Source organism: Stegostoma tigrinum, chromosome 8, assembly GCF_030684315.1.
Source record: "Stegostoma tigrinum isolate sSteTig4 chromosome 8, sSteTig4.hap1, whole genome shotgun sequence".
Taxonomy (NCBI): domain Eukaryota; kingdom Metazoa; phylum Chordata; class Chondrichthyes; order Orectolobiformes; family Stegostomatidae; genus Stegostoma; species Stegostoma tigrinum.
This window is the reverse complement of record NC_081361.1, coordinates 45,048,563-45,075,676: the sequence shown is the minus strand read 5'-3', so window position 1 is coordinate 45,075,676 and position 27,114 is coordinate 45,048,563.

The following is a 27,114-nucleotide window of genomic DNA, read 5'->3' as shown; positions in this document are numbered from 1 at the left end:
AGGAGCTAAATTAGAAAGCAGAGCCTCCAAGGTAATAGTTACTACCGAAGCCACAGGCAAGCTGTCACAGAGTAAATAAAGTCAAGGAGTGAAATGCATGGCTCACAGTTTGGTGTGGGTGGAATGGGCTTCAGTTCATGGGGCACTGCTGCCAGTATTGAGGAAGAAAGGAGGTGCTGTTTTGATAGGGACAGGCTTCACTGTGCTACACAGTTGGTGGGATGACTGGTTGTGATGCAAGTGACATTAACCATATGGGTTCAATTCCTACACTGGCTGAGTTTGCCATAAAGGTCCAGACCTCCTAACATGAGGCATCATGACCCTTTGGTTAAGCTCAATACCAGTCTCTTTCTCTCCAATGAGAGAGCAGACCTCTGGTCATAAGGGGAATAAATGGTAAAAGGTAATATTAACGGCTTTCTACTTTAATGCACGTAGTATTTGGAACATAATAAATTAATTAACAGCACACATGCAGGTTGATGGGTATGGTTTTGTAGTCAATATGGAGACACAGTTACAAGATCGTAGCTGGGAACTAAACATTCAGGTGACTTTTCTAAAGGACAGGCAGGAAGCAAAGAGGGGTTGCATAGCATTGTTTAATATGGGATGAAATAAATATGATAACAAGAAAAAACCAACTTTCCAGCCTGGGATCTTATTTTCTAGCAAACTCATAAGTTTGTACTCTCTGTTCTTTCCTACCTCACTCTGATTATCCTTGCTCAAATCATCCACTTCTCCATTACCTCACTGCTTGGCTATAATTTACCAGATCTCTCACATAACCCTTACCTCCCATCATCTATTACAAAGTCATCTCTACTGTCCTATCTATACAACTCTTCAGAGCACTGGCCCCAGTATACTTTATGTGAAGCCTGTTCCAAAGGTACACCTCCAACTTTCCAAATACTGGTGGCAGTGCCCATGAATTAAAATACATTTCTCCCTCAGTTTTTGAGACAAGCATTCATCTAGCATACCAATTTGCTCATGACTGTCAGTAATCCAGCCATTGTTACCTTTGAGACTGTTTTTCAGTTTGCTCCCTAAATTCCCATGCTGCCCAAGCAGGACTTGTTTTCCTAATTTTACAGATGTTGTTTGTATTCACAAGAACCTTGATAGCTATATCTTTCCCGTCCCACTGCAGGTTTCTCTCACACCCAGAGCAGATGTCTTTACCTTTGCACCACGTATGCAAAACAGCCATCTGCCCTCATGTTCCCATTTGCACAGAACTATGTTCATCGCCCTAACTGTATTGTTCCTCTTAGCCAGTGTAGACATAATGGGCTGAATGGCCTTTTTTTGCATGGTAACACTTCTGTGATTCCCAATATATTCCTCCACCACTCGAAAGGTTTTGTGTGCCATGATTAGATCACTGATTCAACTTACAACCCCCTTGCCTCATACAAACTGCAAGAACCTCAAACCTTTTGGGTAAATTGCAAGGTCTGACCTACCTCCACTTCTATCTTCTCAGAACCGTTACCTACATTAATTGCAATTGCACCCTTCTGACCCTGGACCTGGATCCAAATTAGGAGCCTTTGGCAACAAAGCATCCAGGTAAGCTTCATTTCAAACCCGTCCTTATTAAAGAAGATAAAAAGAGCCTTTATCCTCAACATCTACTCACCTATCTGTGCACAATTAATGCTTCCAGGTTGGAGGTCTCATGCCCTGCACTAGGTCACAGACTCTCTCTCTCTCTCTCTCTCTCTCTCAGACCATTGGATTTATATAAAATGTCAGAATAGCACCTTCTCTTTCACTGTACTTTATTTCCTTACTCAGCAAATTCCCTAGTAGCACTCAGCAACGAGCAGTTCTTTGTGTTTGTTTATATTGTGTACTTAGCAAGACTCCTATTATACTTTCTAAATTTCTATAAGTGTGAATCAATAATTCACTTATTGTATTTAGAAGAATGAGAGGGATCTTAATAAAACATATGTAAATTTAAGGGGACATGATTTGGTGGATACTTGGAGGATGCTCCCTCTTGTGAAGTAGACAAGACCTAGCAAACACAATTTAAGAATTAGCAGGTTCTCTTTTAAGACAAAGTTGAGGAGAATTTTTGTTTCTCTCAGAGTTATTAGTACACAGAATTCTCTTTCCCAGAGAGCAATGGAGGCTGGGTCATTTGGTTTCTTTGAATAAGTTTAACCAAAAAGAAAAAGGAGGCATATGTAAGATTTAGGAAAACGAAGATAGACAAAGCTCTTGAAGAATATCTCGGGGAGACATTGGCCTAGTGGTATTATGACTGGGGCTGTTAATCCAGAGGCCTAAATAATGTCCTGGACCCAGTTCGAATCTTGCCAAGGCAGATGGTGGAATTTGAATTCAATAAAATCTGGAATTAAGTGTCTAATAATGGCCATAAATCCATTGTCAATTGTCAAGAAAAATCCATTGGGTTCACTAATGTCCTTTGGAGAAGGAAACTGCCATCCTTATCTGGTCTGCCACGCTATCCAAAGCTATTCTACTTACCCTCTCCTTATACCTTGAATTTCAACATCACTGTCCTTGTCCCCACCTCAACTAATTCTTCTGCTTGAGTTTGTAGATTTGCTCACTGTGACGGTGCATCAGATTGCAGATGTTTCATCACCCTGCTAGGTAATATTTTCAGTGTGGCTCCAGTGAAGCATTGGTATTCTGTCCTGCTTGTTATTTATATGCCTTGGTTGCTGGAGTGGTTGGCATTACTTCCGGTTCTGTTTTTCAGTGGTTGAAAAATTCAGTGGTTCTGAGAACTGAACGGAAAGTAATGCCAACCACCACAGCAAACCAAAGCATATAAATAACACACAGGACAGAACATCAACGCTTCATAAGAGGTGCACAATGTTACCTACTAGAGTGATGAAACATCTGAAACAAAAACACCAGCTCAGCAAGCAAGTCTACAGCCTCATCCACAACCTGAGCCACAAATCTTCTCAAAAACTTTAGACTCTTCTGCTCCTTTCCACACCGGCCTCAGTGCCCACACTCTTTTGGGTTAGGGTTAGTGTTAAAAGAGCATGTAAATAGGCAGTACTGATAGTCTTCAGGCTTTGGCTGAAATGCCCCAATGTGCCAAACAGACATGGCAAGAGCCAGCATTGATGCTACAAGAATGCAAGTGGTAATTTTAGCCCCAGGAGGGTATTTTACTTGATAAGGCAATACCAATGTTATCCTTTGTAACATTAGAAACTGTTGTGTATATTGTGGTATTGAAGAAACAAACAGATGTTTATTGCAACTAACTATATATATGAACATTAGAATGCAATTTAGTAACAGAATTCTAATGGCGTGCCATGTTTCAAATGATTCCCTATAAAATGGAGTATGAGACTTTATAGTATCAGGTCACATGCTATAATGAAGGGATGATGTCATGAATATTATGCTTAAAGGTATACTAACAGATTGACCATGAAACAGAACACAATATTTAAAACTGAGATAACAAAGTGTGGAGTTGGATGCACACAGCAGGCCAAGCAGCATCTTCGGAGCACAAAAGCTTGTTTCAAAATCTCCCCTCCCTCCACTGCATCCCAAAACCAGCCCAGCTCGTCCCCGTCTCCCTAACCTGTTCTTCCTCTCGCCTATCCCCTCCTCCCACCTCAAGCCGCACCTCCATTTCCCACCTACTAACCTCATCACACCCCCTTGACCTGTCTATCCTCCGCGGACTGACCTATCCCCTCCCTACCTCCCCACCCATACTCTCCTCTCCACCTATCTTCTCCTCTATCCATCTTCGATCCGCTTCCCCCTCTCTCCCTATTTATTTCAGAACTGTCTCCCCATCCCCCTTTTCTGATGAAGGGTTTAGGCCCGAAGCGTCAGCTTTTGTGCTCCTAAGATGTTGCTTGGCCTGCTGTGTTCATCCAGCTCCACACTTTGTTTTCTCGGATTCTCCAGCATCTGCAGTTCCCATTATCTCTGATACAAAATTTAAAACTGCCTATTTTGTTTAATACTTTTTGATATATATTTAAGTTTGTTTTTTTTAATTATGTGAAATCCTGTTGGGTAGTTCTGCAGGTTATTTGCTGATTCTTTGGATTTCTCTTTTAAATATTCATGGTCTCTAACAGGATTACAATGCAATCCTCACTCATAACATCCATACGATCTCATCGAATAGTGGCCACACTCATTGCACCCTAACTCCTTCAGCTTTATCACGGGTAGGAGTAATATCAAGGCTGCACCCTTGAGGAGTCTGAGGAGGTGAAAGTGCCACTTCATCATCCAGCAGAAGGGGAGAAAACAAGCAAGAAGGAAAACAGTGGATCAATCACTGCCACTGTTGCTGACACAAGTATCAATGTAACTGAAGGGGATCCTCATAGGTGGAAAACATGCATATTAGTTCTGCTGTAAAAAAAGTCAGTTCAGGATATGGCCGAGCTTTGTTTCAGAAGATTGATGTTTCTGATTAAGATTGATTCAATTTCTAGATGCAGTTTATAGCCTGCCTATTGGCTTAAAGATCTTAGCTAGGAGAGGCACCACTCTCCCACCATATCACAGAGCTTGACACAGAGCCTGAATCACATCTTGTAAACTCTGACATGGCTGACCGACCCAAGCTAAAGACTTGAGGCAAACAGGATCATATGGCACCTGAGGATTGAGGTCATGGTTTCCACCATGGAATACTGAACAGCTTGTGTGGAATTACAAATGCTGCAATTGAAGCTTGAGGAACTGCTACTGTGGCTGTAGGTTTCCTCTGTTGAAAGGATTTGCAAGTTTTCTCAGGTACAGATGTGAAATGGAGTAGTTTCCCTCCAGATAGCATCATTCTACTGTAGTTGAATATTAGTCGGGTGGCCCAGACTGTTCAAGCAAATACTACAATGCTGCAATCTATGCTGAGGCCATCATGGCTAACAGCCTCTCAAGAAAAGCACAGGAAGGCATCTCAGTCTGCCCTCCTGATTCTCAGCAACCTTTCATGCTGTTACCACTCAGGATGGATTTCATAAAAGCAAAGAAGACAAGTACATTTTTAGCATTGCCAGTAACTGGTAAGCACCAAGGTCAATAGTTTAACATTTTTAAGTACTGTCGATTGTTTCTTTTTTTTTGTTTTCGCTCTGGAACTATGATAATTCTGGTCGTGGTGGAATTGTTGGACTCTTTTACTGTATTGTTTATGGAGAAGGGTTGAAAGCACTTCTTGATGAATCCTAGTCATAGAAAGTCAGGCATATGGTAACAGCTTTTCAAATTCTATTAGTGCAGACTGTCTCAGAAAAATGTTCTTCAGCTAGACAGTGGTGAGCCCATGCGCAGACAGTCTATTTAAAAATCTCTGGGGATCCACCCTCTCAACCTTCACATTTCCATCTCCATCTCCTACATTGCTGGTGAGTATAGTCACCTGACCCCAAACACCCTTCCACCATCACACTCTTTTTCTTGCTATCAAAGATATGGGACAAGCGTGGGAAATTGAGATCAGCCTATTTTTAGTGATACTTATGTCAGTGTAGACTTGAGGGGTCAAAGGGTCTTTTGTACACTGTATGAATCTATGAATTGTATAATTAAGCCAATTTTAGACCCTATTTGCCAAATTTACCTGGATTCCTTAGGCTCTCAGCTTATTCACTGGTCTGCCATGTAAGAACTTGTCAACAGACTGTCCATGTAGACTATATCACCTGTACTATCTTCAGCTTCACACCTTCTCGGAAAAAAATCAATCAAATTTGTTAGACATAATCTCCCCCTTATAAAGCCATGCTAACTATCTTTGATTAATCCCTGGCTCTCAAATTGGACAGTAATTTAGCACTTCACATTTTTTCCAATAGTTTCCCTACCTTTTAGACTTGCTGATCCAATTGGTCACATTTCTGGAAGTATAATGTTACTCCCAATACTCCCAAAATCAGCACAATGTAGCCTACAATCTTTTATGCTTATTTCATCTGTGCCACAATATCCATCATCAATTCCTTCTATGGCATAAAGAAATCAGCTTGAGCACTAGTGTCTAGACAGTGTAATGCTCTCAAGCACACAGCACAAAAGGCAAAGCTACATAGTTTACACCTCTTCACATGCCAGTACATGTTCGTAAGGTAAAGCAGTAAATGCTTCCTAACGAGGATGTCACCAATATGTTTTTAGTGTTATATTTAATGTAATGATATATTTACTACGGAAGTTAGTAAACTTATTATCAAATGCACAAGTTTTCCATCAAACGTGTGTTAAGTCTTTGCACTATTCATGAATAAATAAAGCCACGTATTAATAATGCTAAAATTTGGTATATATTACTATAAATCAAGAAAAGATGCTTTGTGGAAGTATGGTATAATAGAACTCAAATGTGTAAAATCACACAACATAGAAAATCTTTTTTTCACTTTTTCATCTCCATCAAAGGCATTGACTCCTGCTGAGGGTTGGTTCTTTGGGCATTTGCAGCTCTACAGTACTTTACTCAAATGACTGCTCACTTGAGACTGGACAGAAAGCTGACTGGATAAAAATGGGTAGTAATTTCAGAAACAAGTACTCATCCAATATCCTCCCATCCATATTTTTCAGCAGAAGTCACTAATAGGAATCAGTAGCAGGAATGCTTAATGATTCTTTGTTCCTTTCTAAACCAGAGCACTGAGGCCAATTTCAGCATCATAATGCTATTCTGCAAGGCTATGGAGAAATTCTGGTTTGGCAATATATCAAAAAGAAAGTGATCCCTAGGGCACACACACAAATCCTGGCATTCAGATCAGAATGGTTGGTAGCAACATGCCAACCATTCCTCATTGTTTCAGGTGATGTTTCTCCAAATGAAGCCTGTAAGGCATAAGAAATTGAAAGTTAAAAAAACTCACTGTTAAACAAACGAAATGTTTACTTGTCTAACTACTTTTTAATAATCAAATGAAATGCAGAATTAATGGAACTGAACATTTCTTCAAGTATTAAGACTAACTTTAGTGTTGTATCACACTGTTGTTACAGCACAAAAGGAAGACATTCAGCCCATTAAGACTGCACTGGCTCTCTGGAGACAGATGTGTGATTAATGAGATAACTAGGTGTAGAGCTGGATGAACACAGCAGGCCAAGCAGTTCATCCAGCTCTATACCTTGTTATCTCAGATTCTCCAGCATCTGCAGTTCCTGCTATCTATGATTAATGAGATCTGTGTTTGCCCTGCAGGGTGACTGAAGAAAGGTAACTGGGCCCGAAGCGTTAACTCTGCTTTTTGTCCACAGTAGCTGACAGACCTGCTGAGCTTTCCCCAGTAATTTCTGTTTTTGTTTCTGATTTCCAGCATCTGCAATTCTTTCAGTTTTTTCACTGTTGAGTAACCTGTTAATATTCAACATCTAGGCTCATACATACCTCAGATACTGAAAGGATGACGGGAACAATGAAAATAAAGTGACAAAAGCAATGGATTAGTGGATTGGGAGCATTAACATTATGTTTTGCACCCTGTTTTAAATCCATCTTGTGAAATGAAAGTTTTGTTTTATCTTGATGGTTGAGATTTACATTAATGAAAAAATCTCAATCTAGTGCCCTGGAGGCACAAAGCTAACATTCACCTATAATTCATGCCAGTCATCACTAAATAGGTTTTCCTGAAAGATCAGAAGGAAGGAAAATGTTGAACGTGTCACACGGATTGGTGCTGGAGTGTGCTTTGCTAAAGTTGTGTTTAAAAACATGTTAGATAGTTAGCTTGTTTTCCTTTCTTTACAAGTCTTTAAAATGTCTTCCACGTCTGTCATGCTGCAATGCCTAGCGTTAGATATACGTTCCTCAACAACATCCACCTGTATCAAAAACAATGCTTGAATGCCCATCTACGTTCATGGCTTTTTTTATCAATTATTTTTCAAAGGCACTCACTTGTTACTCCAGGCATACAAATTCCACTGCTGCCTTTTTTACATGATGGATTTTCTTTGAGCTAACTGAGTCTATTTAAGTTGTTAAACATTCTTAAAGGGTCCTTGAATGCACAAATCAATTAATAAAGCAGATTTTGCTGAACAATAATTTAGATTCCTGCTTGCAATGCAACTGCAAAGTATTTGACATGATCACACTGACCACGCTGTATGTTGCACTTTTCACTGTTGTGTTTGAAGAAAGTATAGACTCAAAGTGCAGCATGTGGCTTGTTCACTGTCATCCTATCCAGCATCTCCCATTGCACTGGTGTCAGTGAAAACACAAAATAGACCTCTCTTGTCAAGCTCATTGATGCCCTTAAGTGCTCACATGTCTTACCCTGGCCCTGTTGGTAGTCCCCGTCAAGTGGGTAGCCCAGCAGGTTTACTGTGTAAACTGGCATCAAGTAACAAGGATGGGGTCTCCTATGGGTGAGGTTTCCTTGTGCCCAAAGTAAACAATGCCCACAAGGTCAAATCTTCTTTAACCCTCCATGACCTCCCTATGAGCCCGCAACCCCACCAACTCTCAAACCCAACTCTCTACTTCCCTCAATCTCCCCTTTGTTGTGGGTGCCCAGCCAAGATCCCCTAATACATCAAGCTTACCTTCAGTCTAGCCTCCATGAATTGTGCTATATACAACCAGACAGAATAAGGAGGATTAGGCCATCACACCACTCAGATCTGCTCTGCAATTTGATAAGATCACGGATTATCTGTTTGTGGCATCAACTCTACTTTCCTTACTACCTACATATCTTTTGACTCCTTTGTACCAGTTGGTTGTTATGTCTCTCTCCATTTAGATACTATACTGTTTTTATTAAAGTGGACAAGTTCACATTTTTTCCGTGTTATGCTCCATTTGCCATTTTTTTTGACTGTTCACTTAAGCTATCTATATCACTTTGCAGAATCCTTATATCCTCCTCATAACTCACATTCCTAGCTATCTTTGTGTCATCAGTCCACTGTCTTTAACTGTTTTGTGTTTTTTGTCACATACTTATTCTTTGTGACTACTTTTTCTTCTGCTCTCACTTTGCTTTTACTCACTTCCCTTATTTTGTCACTAATATTGAACATCTGAGAAATTAATCAGATATTGCAAGCTACACATAATAGTCCAATTTAAAATGACCTCTCTTCCCCACCATCACTCTATTGCAAATGACTTCCTTTCTTGTCTAAAGATACAAAGACATACCAGATATATATAAGAACATAAGAAATAGGTACTCACTTTCTGGTACAATGGTCATTCAGCTAATGCAGCACTTCACCATGTTGCTGCATATGCTTAGACCAGGGCTGTGATAGGATTGCTGAAGAATGCAGTAACACCACGTGGAGCAGTCTAGCTAGGTTCTCTCGTATACTCCAGACACAGTGTGCCACATCATCCTGACATATTGTGCTCTGCACAACTGAAGCAGGCAATGAGGCAATGTGATAGATGTTGAGGAGCTGGGGGGATGGGAGCATTCATTTGAGGAGGATGACGACATTGAAGTGTAAGAAGCTCTCATTGTGGGGGACACAGCTCATTTGAATTGTGTGCTGTCAGGTATACAGAACCTGATTGGTGCCTGCTTCCAGTAAATGCTAGTTGAGTGCAAGAAACCATCATGGACTACGAAGATCATGACGCCAGATTTTGGACTGTATTTGTATTCATTTCCTTCCTCTCTTCTGCTAGCTGTTAATAAAAGTTATGTTTGAAATTGTCCGATCGCTTGTTATGTGTGATGGTCCCTACTGGAAAACGACAAGGTGCAGTTTTACAGTGGGATTTTGGGGACAGAAGAACAGTGAATTAGAAAGGATATTTAGATGAGATATAGCTCAGGCAGGTAAACTGTGTGCATGGTGGTGAACAACAACTGGAGCTAGAGTGTTAGAATGATGCTGTACTTGCAAGGAGGAGTCAGTGATGCCGGCTCTATGCTGCGGGGAGTGTGGTTTTATGGCTGCCGTGCTATTACGCTGCCAATGAGGGGCAACACTTGAATTGCCATTGTTGGTCTAGGTGCACTGCAGCCTTTCAGAGATGAGATGCATGCAAAGGATCCTGTTTTTCAGTAGATATTTACTGAGTGGCATGTTGTTACAGGAATGATGAGTGATAAAGTGGACAAAAACAAAGTTGCTGGAAATGGTCAGCAAGTCTGGTAGCATCTGTGAAGGAAACAAAACAGTTAACGTTTCAGGACTGGTGACCCTTCCTCAGAACTAGGGGTTACCGGACCCAAAAAGTTAACTCTATATTTTCCCTTTTTTTCTATTGCAGATGCTGCCAGACCTGCTGATATTTTCCAGCAATTTTTCTTTTGTTCCTGATTTACAGCATCCACAGTTCATTCGGTTTTTATTGAGTGATGAGGTGAAGCTAGAATTGAACGCGAGTGATGCCATGGGCTTGGGTAGGTAGTTAATGAAGCAAGTTTGGTAAGATACAGTGAGAAATCTCACTGGACTTTGTGGTGACAATCCCTCCAATCCCTTCAATGCAACTCATACATCATCAAAAAAGTAAGATTCAGCCCAAAGTGCCTGTTCTTCATCATAATCTAATGATCCTCTCTGGGAAATATGCATTTACTGATGTCCCATGACAATAGGACTGTTCACAATTAAATAACCTCAGACTACCAGCAGAAGCTTATAAAAGTAAAAATGACATTATACAGATATATTTCGATTTCCCAGGGGAGGCAGATATCTCTGAAACCCATGGAATGTTTTTCAATGATATCACAAATTTCTGTAGCTCATTTTCAAGTGTTAAAAATGGGCAATTTGGGTGAAATTGTAGTGTAGCCACTACATGAGGAACTGCAAATCACATGAATCGACATCTTCAGAAAAGTACAAAAACGAAAGGAGATAATGCTGTCAAGGGCTTTAGAGAAATTAGATGAGAGGAACTGTAAAAAGAAGCCTGTCATGAACACGATTGTCATTATGTCACTACTGAAGGTTCTGTTCAAAATTACGAAGGTACTAAAACTTGAAAATGACTCAAGTTACTGTAGTGTCATAATTACACAACTGTCATCTTTTCTCTTTATCAGGTACATACAAATAAAATAGTTTTTTTAAGTTTAATTAAAGTTCAGTTTGTGTGTGGAGAATATCCAAGGCACAATGTCATGTTTACTACTAATATTACATCCACTGGGTAAATTGAATGAGTTATTTTAAAAACAGGTATTTATACAGACACTAATCCATGCAATGGAAATGTTTTTCTTAAAGGAGAAGCCACATCCTACTGAATTGCCACATTACCCTAGTATAGAAAAGATAGAGATACCTAGACATGTTTTGCATTGCTCTCTTATGCCCTAAAATTACTTATTACAATTAACTTTTGAACAAATGCTTACTTTAACTTTACCTCAGGTTGCAAGGGCAAGGCTTCATAGTGAGTGACAGAAAATTTTAAAGACTTGTGGCCTCAACCTCAAAGGCTCCATTAGCCTTTGCCTAAGAAACAGTAGCTGGATGGTGGAGGGATAAGGATGTATATTTAATATTTCTGGGAAACTGAAGAAACCAGCACACAGATATAAGTAGTTGAAAAGTAGGGGTTCCAGAAATGGGATGGGAAACCTGGACGGGGAAGGCTCACATTGCAAGTATAGTAGTTCATGTTATAATTTAGGAGGGAGTATTGATGAATGCCCAGGAAATAAATAGTGCAATGGACTCAATGGGGTAGAGATTGTGGTGGTGGTGGGGGGCGGGGGGGGTTGCTCTTTCCACATCAGAGCCCTGGGGATCTGTCCAAACCTGAAGAAATAAGATCATGCATGTAACTGTGTAGTAAATAGATGCTGAGGTTTCAGAAAACATAGGCAATTAGGGGTGTGCAATAAATGCTGACCCAACCAGCAAAGCCCACATCCACTGAATGAATTGAAAAAGAAAATGTGTGGTCTCAACCCACTTCTCAAAAGGAGGTGAAGAACTCTGAAGAAGAGTCACATCAGATTTGAAATGTTAACTCTTTTTCTCTCCCTCGAGATGCTGGCAGATGAATTTCTTCAGCATTCTCTGTGTTTGTTAGGTAGTTCTGCATCTGGCCTCTCCTATTTCATTTCCCACCACAATTATCTCCTACAAAGTCACAATTTTTTTCTCTCAAAATATTCATTGCAGCCCTTAAGATGAGCTTGCAGTACATATAGGTGATATTACCCCCCAAACTTGTACTTATAAATAATAGCCGATGCACTACTGAGCTAAACAGATCACATTGCAGAAGGTTTGATTCCTGACATGCTGATTTAAGAGAGGTCTGTTCTGGTAATGGTTGGCAAACATTGATTGGTCTCAGTAGCTCACGGAACAGGAAGAGACCATGTTGAAGGTCTATATCTGTTTGGTGGTTGAGGACAGTATGCATGGTGCTCCCAAAAAACTTGTTATTACAATGATTAGATTCATGCATGCAAAATGATGAGCTACCAAAGGAATACTATAACTCATGGAAGTTTCCTCAGCAATATGTCTACATGAGAAAATTATTGGAAAAAATAAAAAATCAAAATGGTCAACTGAGGTATTGGAAGCATGCAGACACTTTACAGTATTTAGAATAAAGCTGTCCACTAAATGCCCCAGTATAGGAATTTTATTTTCTGATTAATGCCCTCAGAACAAGTAAAACTTTATTTGAACATGCTACACAGCTACTTCCAATTCTTTGAGTTAGAAAAAAATACTACGTAAGCAATTCATTCAGACTTAAACAGGACAGTTCCTTACAATAACTGTCTACTATTTGAATGATTTGAATCTAAAGTTTTCGGTAATATTTACTTTTCATCATTCATTAACAGGTTTCATGCAGCAATGCTTTTGTTAAGTTAAAACAAACCACTCTTCTATTTTTATCTGCTAAACTTAGAAACAAATTTCAGGCCTACAGATTTACAGGGACACCTTCTACATCTTTATCAATTATTATATATGTGGAGAGAACATTTTTTTCACAATTTGCTCTTAATTTTTAAAAAATATTGTTTTACATTGTTTTTTTCAAGAGGGTAATGATTTATTATAGGGTTCCATTCCACAGACTTATGACTCATTGCATAAGCAGCTATTCTGCATGAATGAGCTTGCACAGTGGGCATCCAGATGAAGACAGGACTATACTTATCTTTGAAAAGCCTACAGTTGATTACGTTGATATATGTATATATTGTACATATATAGTCCTGGAGGATGATCAGTGGGTAGGGAACCATAGCCTAAGTTGGATTTTGTTTTCATCCATCTTGAGTGCATGCACCCTTTCAGTAGTTGTTGAATAGTAATTACTCAAGACGAATTATCTGCAAGCACTTAGTAATAAATATTCTTTGTGAAAGATACAAATTCTATTTAACACATGGCTCACAAACAAATTTACCACTATTAGTAACCCAGAACAATGTTTTTCCTTAGCAGCTAAGGAGCCTGAGGCCAAATGCATCATCCACACTCCAGTTGCGTGGGACAAACACAGAGAATGCTGGAGAAATTCAGCACGTCTGACAGCATCTGCTAAGAGAAACAGAGTTAATGTTTCAAGCCCGCTATGACTGTTCTCCTATGACTAGAGTTCTGCCTCAGTGCAGACAACATCCTGGTTAATCTCCTTTGCACATCCCCTCCAGTGCAATCACATCCTTCCTGTCATGTGGTCCTGAACAAGCATGTGGACCATATGAATACTCCAAACTCACAAAAAGTGCTGGAGCAAAACATGATCAAGCTACTACACATAACATGCTGCCCATATCAGAAGCGGAGTTGGAGGAACCTGACGCACAGTTAAAACGTCCCCAGAGGAGCTACAAAAAAAAGAACAGGCCTATGGCCTCAGAGGGAAGAAATGTAGTGATTACAACAAGGTCAATCTGGTGGACCTCATAGAATATGAGTTCCCTGATTAGACCAGATTAACAGCCCGAATCGGGGGCCCCGTACTGACAGTTAAGAACAGGAGTGCCAGACATCCTGTTCACTCTGAGACCTGGATCTGAGGGAGCTGGATCAGTGTCAAGGACTCTCCTTATGTAAATAAGGGTGATTTGGTGATGGGATACTGGTCACTGTGGTGTTATTCAGAAACAACTCAAAAACGTGCAAGGTAAATAAGTATATCAAAGAGATTAGATTTGAATGTAGATCAGATGAACCACTTCTTTCATGGTGTGTTACAAGAGCTAATTCCTGGAACTTGTACTGTTTTTAAAATTTAGAAATGATAAAGTCTAGAGGGTGCCTGTCTTGTGGCATAGTGGCTGTGACCCTACCCCCAGACTGGGAGGCGTGCGTTCATATACCATCTGACCAGGTTGATTTGAAAAAGTAAGGATGGCACAGTGGTAGGAGCAGTGCAGTAGTGCAGTAGCAGTGTTCCTACACCTTGACCGAGAGATCCCAAATTCAAGCTCGACCTGCTCCAGATATGTGTTATTACATCTGTGTGTGTGAGGCTGGAAAAGCACAGCATGTCAGACAGCTTCAGAGGAGCAGGAAAGTCAACATTTTGGGCTGAAATGGTTTCACTATTCAATAAGATCATGGCTAATTGATTCTGGCCTCAATGCTACTTTTCTGTCTGATCTCTATTACCATTGGTTCCGTTATAGATGAAAACTTTGTCTCACGCAGCGGTGAATATATTCAGTGATTCAATCTCAAATGGTCCCTGGGGTAGAGCATTCCAAAGGTTAACGATCTCGCAGAAGAAATTTCTCCTGATCTCTGGCACAAATGGGCAACGCATTATTCTGAAATGGCACACCATAGTCTTAAATGCCTGCCACGTAGGGAGACATCTACTCAGCAACTATCTTCTCAAGTCCCCTTCAAGAACATCATTTTCTTTCTAAGGAATGGAGTCAAAGAAGGTTTTAGCAACTTCAGCAATCTTAGAAGTGAATAAATCTGCAGGCCTGGCAGAAATGTATCCCTGGCTGCTGAGCGAGGTAAGGGAGGAGATAGCTAGGGCCTTGGCAGTACTTTCCAATTCCCCTGGTACATAGGTGAGGTGTCAAAGGACTGGAAGACTGCTAACATTGTTACATTATTAAAAGAGGAAAGGAAAGACCAAGAAATTACAGGCCTGACACTCTTAACTCAGTAGTGGGCAAATTAGTAGAAAGAATTCAGACGGACTAAATATATCTGCACGCGGAGAGACACGAATTAATCAATGTTAGTACGGATTTGTTCAGGAGTAGTAGAACATAGAACATTACAGCACAGTACAGACCCTTCGGCCCTCGATGTTGTGCCGACCTGTCATACCGATCTGACGCCCATCTAACCTACACTATTCCATGTACGTCCATATGCTTATCCAATGATGACTTAAATGTACCTAAAGTTGGCCAATCTACTACTGTTGCAGGCAAAGTGTTCCATTCCCTTACTACTCTCTGAGTAAAGAAACCACCTCTGACATCTGTCCTATATGGTTCACCCCTCAATTTAAAGCTATGCCCCCTCGTGCTCGCCGTCACCATCCTAGGTGAAAAAGGCTCTCCCTATCCACCCTATCTAACCCTCTGATTATTTTATATGTTTCAATTAAGTCACCTTCTACTCTCTAACGAAAACAGCCTCAAGTCCCTCAGCCTTTCCTCGTAAGACCTTCCCTCCATACCAGGCAACATCCTAGTAAATCTCCTCTGCACCCTTTCCAAAGCTTCCACATCCTTCTTATAATGCGGTGACCAGAACTGTACGCAATACTCCAAGTGCGGCCGCACCAGAGTTTTGTACAGCTGCAGCATAACCTCTTGGTTCCGGAACTCGATCCCTCTATTAATAAAAGCTAAAACACTGTATGCCTTCTTAACAGCCCTGTCAACCTGGGTGGCAACTTTCAAGGATCTGTGTACATGGACACCGAGATTTCTCTGCTCATCTACACTACCAAGAATCTTACCATTAGCCCAGTACTTTGCCTTCCGGTTATTCCTACCAAAATGCATCACCTCACACTTGTCTGCATTAAACTCCATTTGCCACCTCTCAGCCCAGCTCTGCAGCTTATCTAAGTCTCTCTGCAACCTACAGCATCCTTCGTCATTATCCACAACTCCACCAACCTTAGTGTCGTCTGCAAATTTACTAACCCATCCTTCTACACCCTCATCCAGGTCATTTATAAAAATGACAAACAGCAGTGGACCCAACACCGACCCTTGAGGTACACCACTAGTAACTAGTCTCCAGGGTGAACATTTCCCATCAACTACCACCCTCTGTCTTCTTTCAGCAAGCCAATTTCCGATCCAAACTGCTATATCTCCCACAATCCCATTCCTCTGCACTTTGTACAATAGCCTACTGTGGGGAACCTTATCGAACGCCTTGCTGAAATCCATATACACCACATCACCCAGTTTACTCTCATCCACCTGTTTGGTCACCTTCTCAAAGAATTCAATAAGGTTTGTGAAGCACGACCTTCCCTTCACAAAACCGTGCTGACTATCCCTAATCAATTTATTCTTTTCTAGATGATTATAAATCCTATCCCTTATAACCTTTTCCAACACTTTACCAACAACTATGTTTGACGTAGTAATGTTTGACAAATTTGATTGACTTTTTTAGGAATGTTCTTGATACTAATGCATTTATGTTGTCTACATGGATTTTTGCAAAGCTTTTGGCTCTTTATAGAAAGCTGATCAAAAATGTAAGAGCCCACAGGATCTAAAATCAGCTGCCAGGTAGAAAGCAGAGGGTAATGATAGATGGCTATTTCTGTGACTGTAGGTCTGCTTGCAGTGGGATGTGGTGTCGGGGGACCTCTCTGTTTGCGGTGTACATCAATGTAGAGGGCATGATCAAGAAATTTGTGGATGGCACAAAAAAAAGTAGGGTAGTAAGAATGAGGATAGTTTTAAACTGCATGAGCTTATCAATGATAGAGATAATGGGAACTGCAGATGCTGGAGAATCCAAGATAACAAAGTGTGGACCTGGATGAACACAGCAGGCCAAGCAGCATCTTAGGAGCACAAAAGCTGAAGTTTCAGGTCTAGGCCCGAAACGTCAGCTTTTGTGCTCCTAAGATGCTGCTTGGCCTGCTGTGTTCATCCAGCTCCACACTTTGTTGTCTCTGAGCTTATCAATGCCCTGGTCAGGAGGGCAGATCAGTGGCAAATGGTATTCAACCATGAAGACTGTGAGGTAATGCTCTTAAAGAAGAGCTAAAAAAGCAAAGATTTTTTTAAAACTATTCATTCGTGAGATGTGGGCATTGCTGGCTGCCCAGCATTTATTACCTATGCCTAGTTGTCCTTGAGATGGTTCTGTTAATTTGTCTTCTTGAGTCTTTAGAGTGTAGGCACACCACTGCATTGTTAGGAAGGGGATAATAGGATTTTGACCTATTGACAGTGAAGTAACAACAATATAGTTCATATTCATATGCATCAGCAACCTCATCCTTCTAAATGTCCAAACGGTTGTGTGTTTGAGGTATAGTGGATGGAGTTTGAGTGAGTTGCTGCACTCCACTTTAATTAGTGTGCACTGCTGCTACAGTAAATTCTCAGGCTACAGTGACTAACAATAACTACAGTGTGTGGGTGAGAAAGGGAGTGTTGTTGAAGATCGTGGATGGAATTGCAATTAAATGGATTGTCTTTTTCCTATATCATGTTAAGCTTCTTGAGTGTTGTTGAAGCTGCACTCTTTCAAATGAGTATCCCACTATACTCCTGACTTGCATCTTACATAGGAAGAGAGGAAGTGTGTCCCAGACCTTAAGTCAATGTTACGACAGTGTTGGCAACTTATTGCCAAGACAGATGTTTGGATCAGCTATGCAAGTGCAGCTTACAGAGTATGTTGGTCACTGCAGAATTGCTAGCTTCTGATCTGATAAACCTTTTCTGGTCTGTGTAATTAGATGGCTGGTCCAATGCAACTTCTAAAATGTTGAGAAGTTTGTAGGGGAACTTGCAGGAAGTGGTTTTGTTATGTATCTGCTGTCTCTGTCTTTCTAGATGGAAATGGCCATGGGTTTGGAAGGTGCTTTCTAAAGGATCTTTGGTGAATTTCTGCAGTGAAGTTTGTAGATAGTACACACTACTGCTGCTGAATGTTGGTGATGGAGGGAGTGGATGCTTGTGGATATGGTGCCAATCAAGTGAGCTGTTTTCCCCTAGATGGTGTCATGCTTCTTCTTGAGAAGTTTGTTTTTGTAATTGCCATAAAACAAGGAATTCAACAGAACAATCCATAGTTACTATATACAAGAAAGTTAATGGAATATTTGGCAATAGTCTACCATGAAAATGAAACATGATATATATATCAGAATTTCTGCCAATTATGCACACACATTTGTCAAATCTACTTTCCACTTTAACAGATTTCAAAGCAGATCATTACTAACTGGGCAGAAAGGCTAACACGAACTCAGTAGATTGAGTTTGACCTCCACAAGTAGCTCACATTTATTGATACTTGATGAGATCCTTTTCAATCACCACAGGGTCATCCATAGGCCAATACCTGTTGACAGTCTGATCATCCACGTCAATCAGAAACTTGGTGAAGTTCCATTTAATGACATCGCCCAAGACTCCTTTCCCTTTTGGCTGTTCCTTCATCTATTTCTAGAAAGGGTCAGCAATGACATTAATTTTGCTGAACTTGCCAAACTTTATGTTGTAAATAACTGCAAATTCTTGAATTTGTTTCTTATCTCCAGGCTCTTGCTTACGAAACTGGTTGCAGGCGAAAGCCAAAATCTGTAAACCTTTTAAAACATACTTGGTATCCAGTTCAGAAAGCTGAATATGGTTTATACATGTCTTTCCTCATTTTCAAGCCATATTTATAATAATGCAAAGTCCCTTACATGCTTCTAGAGATACTTTTTTGACACCTATGTCCTTGATACTGTAGTGATTGGAACCAGGGTGGACCCATTGACTGTGAGGTCCTTGATTGGGGTTGTTATACTGGGTCAATCGGGATGCATTGGCTGATCAATATTAGCATAAGATTTAGAATCTCCTTAGTTCAGAGGAATGACTCTGAGCTGGCTAGCCACAGCCAGTGTACTGTGCACAAGTAAATAAAGGGTGATTTGGGGATGGGATACCAGCCTCTGAGCAGTTATTTCAGATACTAACTCATAAATGGATAGGGTGTTACCCCTGTCTTCTGGGTGGACAAACATCACTGCTGTACTTCCAGCTTCTTGAAAATTGCACAAGAGCCCAATGAGTAGCACTTGGTCTCAGTTAATTCTGAAATCATCCTGGTTTATCATTAAAGCGACCTACATTTCTAACATTGTCCTCGAAGATTGAGCAATCATCAGCAACAAACCCACTTCTACAAGGAAGGTCACTGAAGCAGCTAAAAATGGGTGATATTGAAACATTCCCCTGTAGAACTCAAGGGCTCTTGCAGAACAGAGGTAGTGTCCCTACCTATGAGCCAGGAGACCTGTGTAAAAGTCCTATCATCTTCAGAGTTATACAATATCATCTCTAAGCAGGTCGATTAATAAACTGATAAACAAAAAAAATACTGGAATTGAAATGTTTGGATTCCAAAAACACAAGCTACCTTTTGGTTAAGTGCAGCTCCAATCTATGATCAGTCGAACTTCCTCCTCAAGATCTATTTATTTCAATTTTACTAGGAATCTTTAATGAAGTACTTGGTCAAATACTGCATTGATATCACTCTTACCTCACCTCTGGATTTCAGCTCTTTTGTCTGCGTTTAGGCCAAGGCTGTAATGAACTCAAGAGTTGAGTGGCCATGGTGGACCTCAAAATGAGCAAATGAGCAGATTATTGCTGAGCAAATGCCTCTTGAAAGCACTATGACCCTTTCAACACTTTGCTAATGGTCAAGAATAATCAGATCGGTCTGAATGCATTTTTCCTGCCTTTTGTGGACATGACAGTTGGGGAGATTTGCCACATTATTGGGTAGACATCTGTGTTGTAGACGTACTGGAACAGTCTAGATAATGGCACAGATAATTCTGGAGCACAAGTCATCAGTATTATATCAGAGATAAAAGGAACTGCAGATGCTGGAGAAGGTGTAGAACTGAATGAACACACCAGGCCAAGCAGCATCAGAGGAGCAGGAAGGCTGACGTTTCGGGCTAGGCCCTTCCCTATATTTTGCATTCACTGTGCTTATCCCTGGTCTGTAACAAATACCATTCCCACAGTCAGCAGTCAATCTAGCTCACAACTATATCTTGTCTTCTACACCTGCTATATCTCTTAGTCAAGGCTGATGGCCATTTATCTGCTGGTGGAACAGGATATACCCAGCGAGTTTTGAGAAGATTTGTAGCTCAGGTTGAGGTTCTGGATGTGAGTTTGCTCGCTGAGTTGGAAGGTTCATTTTCAGACATTTCGTCACCATTCTAGGTAACATCATCAGTGAGCCTCCGACGAAGCGCTGGTGTTATGAATGACATCACCAACCCAAGGAAACCTAACCAAATAAATAGAAAGCGGGACATAACACCAGCGCTTCGTCGGAGGTTCACTGATGATGTTACCTAGAATGGTGACAAAACGTCTGAAAATGAACCTTGCAGCTCAGCGAGCAATCTCACATCCAGGATATACCCAAGATTGATTATGGTGGTGTCTCAGACTTCTTTATACGGTATAATTCCATGAGTAAGAATATGTCAGGCCATTAATTTGTTGGGCACCTCTTCCAGATATTAATGAGGGTGATTTTGCAATGTGACATAGCTGGTCTTCCTGGTGCCTTGGTCAATGGTAGGTGTCCATTGTGTTCATTCTTTTATTACATTTTGTAGCGATTATCTACTACTGGATGACTTACTGAGTCATTTCAGAGGGCAACTAAAAGTCAATTACATTGGTTTGGATCTTCAGTCACAGGAAGGCCAGGAAAGCATGGCAGATTTCTTTCTTTATAAATACATTATCGCCGAGGCCAGGTGCCAAATCTCTGACACTTCCTCCTATCGTCCCCTTGATCATGACCCCACCCCTGATCATCAAACCTTCATTTCCCAAACCATTCACAATCTCATCACCTCAGGTGACCTCCCACCCACAGCCTCCAACCTCATCGTTCCTCAACCCCACACTGCCCGCTTCTATCTCCTTCCCAAAATCAACAAACCTGACTGCCCTGGTCGACCCATTGTCTCCACCTGCTCCTGCCCCACCGAACTTATCTCCACCGATCTCAACTCCATTTTCTCCCCCTTGGTCCGGAACTCCCTACCTACGTCCATGACACCACTCACACCCTCCACCTCCTCCAAAACTTCCAATTCCCCTGTCCCCAACACCTCATCTTTACTCTGGACGTCCAGTCCCCATACACCTGCATTCCTCACGCAGATGGCCTAAAGGTCCTCCGCTTCTTCCTGTCCCGCAGGCCCCACCAGTCCCCTTCCACTGATACCCTCATCCGCTTGGCCGAACTCGTCCTCACCCTCAACAACTTCTTTTTCAATTCCTCCCACATCCTACAGACAAGGGGAGGGGGGGCATAGGTATCCACATGGACCCAAGCTATGCCAGCTTCTTTGTAGGTTACGTGGAACAATCCCTCTTCCTTGGTTACACTGGCCCTAAGCCCCACCTCTTCCTCCGTTACATTGATGGCAGTATTGGCGCCGCCTCATGCTACCACGAGGAGCTCGAACAGTTCATCCTCTGCATCAACACCTTCCACCTCAACCATAATTTCATCTGGATCATCTCTGATACCTCTCTCTCCTTCCTGGGCCTCACTGTTTCCATCTCTGGCAACCACCTGGAAACCGATATTCATTTCAAGCCCACCGACTCCCACATCTACCCAGAATACACCTCCTCCCACCCACCTTCCTACAAATATGCCATCCCCTATTCCCAATTCCTTTGCTTCTGCCAAATCTGCTCCCAGGATGAGGCATTCCACTCCTGAACATCTCAGAAGTCCTTGTTTTCCAAGAACCACAACTTCCCCCACTCAATGGTTGAGAATGCTCTCGACCGCGTCTCCCACATTTCCTTCAACTCATCCCTCACACCCCGTCCCCGCAATAACAACAAAAACATAATCCCCCTTGTCCTCAGGTACCATCCCACCCTCAGGATCCTCTGACGCATCATCCTCTGACTCTGCCATCTGCAGTCCGACTCCACTCCCAAGACATTTTTCCTCCCCACCCTTATCTGCTTTCTGGAGGGACCTCTGTCTCTGACTCCCTTGTCCGCTTCCCACTCCCCTCCAACCCACCACGCCCCACTTTTCCCTGCAACCACAGGAAGTGCTACACCTTCCCCCATACCTACCCCCTCACCCTTTTCCCAGGTCTCAAGAAGACTTCCCACATTAAGTAAATGTTCACCTGCACATCTGCTAATGTGGTATCCTGTATCCACTGCTCCCATTGTGGCATCCTCTACATCAGGGAAACCAAGCAGAGTGCTTGGGGGACTGCTCTGTGGAACACCTACGCTCAGTTCGGACTAAACAACTGCACCCCCCAGCTTGCGAACCATTTCAACTCCCCCTCCTATTCCTCAGACGACATGTCCATCCTGGGCCTCCTACAGTGCCACAACAATGCCACCCAAATGTTGCATGAACTGCACCTCATATTTTGCTTGGGAACCCTGCAGCCCAATGGTATCAATGTGGGCTTCACAAGCTTCAAAATCTCCCCTCCCCCATCGCATCCCAAAACCAGTTCAGCTTGTCCCTGCCTCCCTAACCTGTCCTTCATCCCAACTCAAGCCCCACCTCCATCTCCTACCTACTAGCCTCATCCCGCCTTCTTGACCTGTCCATCCTCCCTGGACTGACATATCCCCCCCCACCCCCCCCAACTCCCCACCTACACTCACCTTTACTAGCTCCATCCCCACCTCTTTGGCTGGTCTGTCTCCTCTCCACCTATCTTCTCCTCTGTCCATCTTCTATCCGCCTCCCCCTCTCTCCCTATTTCTTGCAGTACCCCCTTCCCCTCCCTCATTTCTGAAGAAGGGTCTAGGCCCGAAACATCAGTTTTCCTGCTCCTCAGATGCTGCTTGGCCTGCTGTGTTCATCCAGCTCTACACCTTGTTATCTTTATCATAACAACCTACTTGGTTCACTAATCAATAATAATTACATTGTCACCATTAGACGGGCATCTCTAATTCCCGAGTTTTACTGAATTCTAGTTGCACCATTAGAATGGCTAGTGAATAACATTACCACTACACTACAGCCTTCCTTAAACTACCTTAAAGATAGTCTCGGCAGTCCTAAATTAGGTCATAGAAAATTGACCAATATTCCTTCTGCTAATCGTGCGCTAGTTTACATCAATGCAAACATGTGACTAATTGCAGGGTAAGGATAGCTCAGTTGTAACGCTCACTGTGGATGTCAATAGAGCACAATATAAAGGTGCTTGTGGTGCAGTGATAATGTCCCTACTGTGGAACCCAGAGCCCCAGGTTCAAGTCTCAGCTCCTCCAGAGGTGTGTAATAACATCTGTGAACAGGTTGATTTTTTAAAAAAAGTGTACAGCACAGTGTATCACAAAACATTCATGTAGGAGATTAAAGGCTAACTGAAATATTGAAAGGGGCAGAGGAAAAATTAATAACAAAATCAGGATAGTTAATTAAATTTTTACTCCATACTAAATGTCTGAACATTCTGACAAAAGTATTGTTCCATTGCAATTTAAGTGTCATTTTTTCATTATGAGTGTGTGAAATTCTCATTAACAGCAATTGCTTTTATTCAAATGGATAGAGTCAGGCTGTCTTAATATGCTAATACACATACAAATCAAATCATTTAATTGTGCATTTGAGCACTATAATATCAATTAGATGCAGTGACAAATTTTACATAGATAATACATTTTCTTGAGTGTATTCATTTTTATGGGAGTATAATTTATAACTTATTGTTTCCTTAGACAACTATCAATGTTGACTTTAAATCAGTAAAGTCAGAAAATCTTTTCAATATTCATCTTCCATGTAGATTTAAAGAATTGTGTGGTTTGCAAGCAGTGCCCTCTAGAGGCAAATGTGTATGCACAATTTCTCAAGTTCTTAATTACCAGAGCTCCATTTAGTGGAATAAATTGTAACGAGGTTAGCCAGGTGCAACTTATAGAACATGGTTTCCCCAGTGGGGCTGTTAACTTAGTCCAAATCAGGGAGTCCTGGCTGACAGATATAAACAGGAGTGTCACAGGTCTGTTCACTCTGACAGCTGGCTACGAGCAAAATGGGCCTGTGTCAATTACTGTGCACATGTGGATAAAGGGTGACTTGGTGACTCGCTACCTGCCTCTGTGGAGTCACTTCAAGAATAAAAGTTGCAAGGAGGCTTTAAGAGAACTTAGACAGGCTGTGTGAGTGGATAAGAGACATTGATGAAATACAATGTGTATAAATATGAAGTTATCCATTTTTGTCATCGGCATAGAGGTGCAGAGTCTTAAATAACAAGAGATTAGCAAGTGTTGATCTTCAAAGAGACATAGGTGGGCTTGTTCACAAGTTATTGAAAGATAGCATGTATTTTCATAATGCAACTTGGAAAGCAAATGATACATTAATGTTTGTGCACCATAATTCAGACTAAAGTAAATGAACAGAAAACAACACAAGAGATGTGTTTGATTCTTTTGGAGGTTACACTATGGTTTAGAAAAAAATATTTTTAAGTCCCCTGTCAATTCAACTTCAGAGCACTGGAGATATTAAAATCAGAGAAAAAGCACAGGTGCATGCCACATTTCATTGCAACGAAAGATTGACCAGTGACCTGTGTGCTATTCATAATCATTACACACAGTTTCTTTATTAGGCTAAAAGGGTCAAATATATTTTTACTTCAAAAATAACTACTCAGCATGTTACTATGACACAGACCCTTTGCACATCAGATCACATGGAACTAAAGCCTGAGTACCTATGGCTGCAGTGGTTATGTCCTCTTGCTGAGCCTTTTAAATCGTTATATAAATATATAAACACAATTATTTGGAGCACAGGTAGGCCATTGAGCTCTCTGAACCTAATCCACTATTTAATGAGATTATGGCTGATCCTGTACATCAACATCATTTTACTTGAATCATAGAATCCCTACAGTGTCGAAACAGGCCATTTTATTGCACTATCCCTGTATCTTTTGATATTTTAAAGATGTGGAAATCTATCAACATTGAACACACTCAACAATTAAGCCTCTAGACCCCACTGGGGCAGAGAATTACCCAGACTGTGCACCCTCTTCATGAAGAAACTTATCCTTCTCTTAGTCCAAAATGAACAGTGTCAGTGACTCAGTGAAATTACTTCTAAGCGTACACTTCAGAGAACAGAAACCCAGTCTATTAAATCTTTCATCAGAAGCAAACAATCAATCCCACAAATTAATTTTGTGCACATTTGATGCACTTTCTCTATGGCAAGTGTTCTTTAAGATATGTGAAGTATCTGCACAGAGACCGGTATCCTGTCACCAAGTCACCCTTTATTTATAAGTGTGACCAGCCAGCACAAAGCCAGTCCCTAGATGGAGGAGACCTTCTGAATCTCCTGTATATATCTGTCTGCCAAGGCTCCCTGATTGGCCTGGGTTAAACAACGCCAAACGAGAATCTAATAGTCAATTATATCCATCTGGCCATGGTTCTGATCACTATAAAATTGCCTACAATAATCCAACATTACTCTTACTAAGGCTCTGTATAATTGCAATTATACAATTATGGACAAGAACGGCTGGCAAGCCAGCAATGCCCACATCCCACAAATGAATACAAAGAAAAAGACAATTCTAAATAGAGACAAACTACCACTTGTCTTCTTAACCTCTTGTATCCGCATGCTAACTTCAGGTGATTCCTGAACAAAGACACTTAAGTTCATTTGAAGCTGCAAACTTCAGGCCCTATCACCTTTGAAATGCTCTGTATTTCTGTTTATCCAACTGAAGTGGATAACCTCACATTTCTCCACATTGTATTCCAACAACTAAATTTCAGCCTACTGATTTACCAAAATAAAGCTTGTTCCTGTTCACTGAGGGGTGTCTACGCTACAGATTTCTACACAACCAACAAATCAGATCCAAGCTTTCTAATTTTACTGCATTCAACCATGAATATTGGTAAACAGTAAACAATTTATCAGGAGGCAGCAGCTCCAAAAATAGTTCTTTCCTCAATGATGGAGGAGTCCAGCACATTAGTGCAAAAGCTGCAGTATTTACTCTTTTAAGAGATGAGTATGCTAATGAGCCACGAACTAGGATGACATTATGTAAGCAGCAGCACGCTAGAATAAGGACGTGCATCGAAATTGTTTTGTAACAAGTTATCAGTTTGTCTGTCTGTTAAAAAAGTTGTTAGGCATTTTCAAGTAAATTGAGTTTAAGCTATTTGCTAGTATGCAAAAGAGGTAATTCTATGTTAAGGAAAACAACAGAAGAATGTGACATGGTATTGTTTTTCTTTAAAACAAAGCAAAGGCAGGGATGCAAACTTAAAGTTTATAGGAAGAGGATTCAAACAAAATTTGAAGCATTGTAGAAGTTACAGTGGGACCCCAGAAAAAAGAATTATCACACAAAAACTGTTGGCTGAACAGCAAATACTTCACTTTTGAGCTGGAAATTATTGGAGCTCCATATACGGAGCAAGTGAGTTACATATTGAGATGTAAAAAGTCACAGGACTGGCGAGACAACATTGGATGTGAGAAATAAAATCTATCTTTTTCCTGTTGACTAGAACCATAAACAAAACATGAGGTAGACAGAGGGTAAACTTGAACAGGGAATTCTTTATTGTGCATCCTCTCAACTCCACAGTTGGGTCTAGACCGCCTTCCTGAGCTCCTGCCTCCAGGTTACTTGACCCATTCTCTTAAAGGGGCAGCATACACTCAGCTACAGACATAAACACTTCTTCTTTATTTCAATACTCCCTTTAATAGTATATATACATCCAATACTTATAATTATTGTACAGTTATTGTAGTTAACGTACGTGCATTGTCAGGAATATTTAAAAAAAACCAAAACAACCCTTCCATAGTCTACACTAAGGATCAGTTTCTGAGGGGGATGGCAAT